At 42.3% G+C, this 3,729-nt stretch overlaps 1 pseudogene; it reads right to left on the reverse strand.

Moving 5' to 3' along the window:
- Positions 1-778: 778 nt before the first annotated feature.
- On the reverse strand, positions 779-1,321 carry LOC117722989 (ran-specific GTPase-activating protein pseudogene; annotated as a pseudogene).
- Positions 1,322-3,729: the final 2,408 nt, after the last annotated feature.

The raw sequence follows: 3,729 nt of genomic DNA on the forward strand, positions 1-3,729 counted from the left end.
CTCCAAATGCTAGGATATAGGCATGCATTACCACCCCAGCTATGATTTCTTTAAATATACTCTTAAGTGTTTATATCCAGTTTTTAATATGAGCACTTGGGAACTGGAGGAAGGAAGATCAGTGGTTCGGGATCATTCTGAGCTACATAGTGAGTTTGAGGCTAGCCTCGGCTACATGAGACCATGACTCAAATGATCATGACTACAAACAACCCAAGACAGCAAAATAAGAAAAAAAATTGACTGTAGATTTCTTTATAGCCAGGAATGGTGGTGCACATGTCTAATCTCTGCCTTTGAAGGCAGAGGCATGAGAAATACAAGTTCGAGGCCAGCCTGGATCACACAGAGGGACCTTGTCTCAGAACAACAGTAGCTATAATAAAAACTAGTCTCTGGAATAAGACAGAGACTTCAGAACACGTTGTCTTCTCCATGATGCTCCCTTCCACATGATTTTTCTTCCCACTCAAATTATTATTATTATTATTATTATTATTATTATTATTATTATTTTTAGATTTTCAAAGGCATTTTTTATTCACTATTTTTGATGACTATAAATAAGTGTTTCCACTATGGAAAAGAAAGTTAGCACAGTACATTTTCATGACTGGGGAATGGATTTCTGAAGTTATGTTCAATGGTGTCAAAACTTGGAGGAAAAAAAAAGTTAAAAAAAAACCAAACAAACAACCTGAAGGTTGGAATTCAGTTCTTTATAAAGTCCCTTGTAAAAACAAAACAGAATAAAAATAACCTTACAGGGTAGAGCAAATTTAAAAAAAAAAAAAAAGGAAAGGAAAAAGAGTGACTCATTGCTTCTCTTCAGACTTCTCTTCAGCCTCGTCTCTGGCCTCCTTCACAGAAAGGGCTTCCAGCTTCTCAGCCACCTTTTCAGCATTATCATTTTTGCCTGGTCCTTTCTTTTCTCTCTCTTCAATTTCTTTCCTGCATTCTTCAAACTTTGTTTTGAACTTTTGTGCATTTTCAGCGTTTAGGAAGCGGATGGCGAGCAGCTCAGGCTTGGGGCACTCATCAGCAAAGTCGGCGTGGGTATTCCAGACCCAGGCACCGTCACTGCCAGCATTCGGCTTCAGCTCCATCATCAGTGTGATATAGTGGTTAGCACATTTCTTCAAGGTTTTGTCCCTCCTCATGAGAAGGCGGATGGTCCCTTTCTCCTTATGCTTTAGAAGTTTGACATCTCCAGTGCCTGGCTCCTTCCATTCTGGGAGGTCATTCTCTGAAGCAAACCGGAACAGCTTTGTGCGCATCTTAAAATGTTCCTCTTCATCTTCCTCCAGCGTTTTAATTTCTTGCTCAGAAAGAGAAACTATTGGCTCAAACTGGGGGTCGTGGTTGGACTCATCTGCATTCTCTGTGGAAGTATCATGGTCCTCATGACTGTCCTTGGCTCGACTAGCTCAGGTGTCGCTGGCGCGGCGGCCTCTGGGCGGCTAGTCGCAGCTCCTTTCCTCCGCGCCTGGCGCCGGCGTCTCTCCAAATTATTTTTTTTTTTTAAATTAAGATCGTTATCCTATTTTTAAAAATTATGATCATTATTCTGTTTACACCAAATGTGTATTTAGACTTTTCCAGTTTCCAATCAATGTGCATTTAGAATTTCCAATTAATATTGGCTACTTTCTGTGCTCACTGGTGTTTCCTGTGCTGCACTGCACTTGTCTTTGTTTTTTTCTGAGTCTGTGTTTCAGGGATTCTCACAGAGAGGGCATGCACAGTTCTCAGGCTTTGTGATTTGGAAAACGAAGTTCACCCTAGAGTTCTACATCCAAGTGACATGTCCTCACAAGTGACCTCAGTTCTAAGATGGGCTTCCTGACAAGCTCTTGTAATCCCAGAAGGCTGGGGCAGAGGGTTCATGAGTTCTAGGCCAGGCTGATCCACATAGTGAGAATCTGTCTAAACACTACCACTAACTCCCCCACTCTCCCTGGAGAAACAAACACAACAGCAACAAACCAAGCAATCAACCTAGCAACCAGCCAACAGAAACACCAATTCCATTTCTAAATTAGACTCCAAGGTCCAGTTGCTAAGGGACCTATATTTTCTGGGCCCCATCAGAAGCATGTTTGATTTTTGCTTTCAACTGTAGCCAAGTCCTCCTGCTGGTCATAGGTACATTTTGTCTGTTGCTTTCAAATTTGCCCACATCTAACTTTGGGGACAACTATGCATGGGCTCAGTTCTCCATCGTGAGCAGGCAAGGTCAGAGTGAGAAATAGCTCCCTTTCCCCGGCCCCTCAGGAAGAACACTCAGCAGGTTCGAGGACCTAACTGCATGAGAGTTTTGGAGAGCCAACCTCAGGATTGCAGTGTGTGGAGGGAGCGAGCTCCTGGATATGGCTACAAGGGCATGGCCAGACCATCTGGAGTCCACTGTTGCCGGCATGGAAATCCACAGAAACACTTTCAGCAAAGGAAGGGCACAGCAGAATTTCCAGACTCATAAAGTGACTTGGCGTTTGCTGCTGGCTGCCCTATTCTCTTTGCTTCTGCATCTTAGAGTTCCGTATCTTGCTCCATCTGGTTTCTACAGCCTCCGGGCATTTACATCTGGAAGATGCTCCCCATGATACAAATAAAAGCTTCCATCATTAGCCCACAGACAATAAGAAAGCATGCTGGCTTTAACCCTGCGTTATAAATTGTATGACTCACCGGGCGCGGTGGTGGCGCATGCCTTTAATTCCAGCACTTGGGAGGCAGAGGCAGGCAGATTTCTGAGTTTGAGGCCAGCCTGGTCTACAGAGTGAGTTCCAGGACAGCCAGGACTACACAGAAAAACCCTGTCTTAAAACACACACACACACACACACACACACACACACACACACACACAAATTGTATGGTTAAAGACAGGATTAAAGACAGGATTTGCATTAGGTTTGGCCAACTTCTGTTAAAACACACCAACTAATTATTCAGGGAACACACTTGCAAGAAGAAAAAAAAAGAATAGAGACCCATAGTTGAACAGAGTCTTAAGAGAGACACCAGCCTGTCACAAGTGCCAGTCACAAGTGCTCTTTAATCTTCAAAGTAATGGCATTTAGTAGATAATCCAATCCAGTGAAGAAGTCAGTAGTTACTTTAGGTGTGATGACTGTAAATACTGTCTTAAGAGCTCTCATCGGTTAGACACAGGCACTAAAACACATATACGACGTAAGTGGTTGGATTACAAGTGACACAAGCGGGCAGTGGGTAGGTGACTGAGGTGACTGAGGTAAGGAGACGGCTGTGAGTGGTAATTTTTGAACTAAAAAACTGGGTGTGTGAGAATTTATATTAGGGCATCTGTTCTTCATAGAGTTGTGATGAACCACTATAAAAAAAAATCTTTGGAAGAAATTTAAAGCACTTTTAAAAAGAGCTATGAATTTAATCAATATGAATGCTCAGACAAAATAGAAAGAGTGTTGCTTCTTTCCAGTGATTCTCTTTATCCGACTTTTAAAATTATTTTTTAACATTAGCATGCGAAGTACTGAGTTTCATCTTGACATTTGTATATATCATTGCCAGAGAGTCTTTTCTTGATTTCCTGTATTCACTATCTATCTACTGATACCCCTTCATTCACTCAACCTTTCATACTACTGACCACCTACCGTTTGCCTGTTCATCCACCATCTGTACACCACCAACCCATCTGTTCATCTGTTTGATATCCATCCATCCATCCATTCATTCATCCAT

The sequence above is a fragment of the Arvicanthis niloticus genome, chromosome 18, assembly GCF_011762505.2.
Source record: "Arvicanthis niloticus isolate mArvNil1 chromosome 18, mArvNil1.pat.X, whole genome shotgun sequence".
Taxonomy (NCBI): domain Eukaryota; kingdom Metazoa; phylum Chordata; class Mammalia; order Rodentia; family Muridae; genus Arvicanthis; species Arvicanthis niloticus.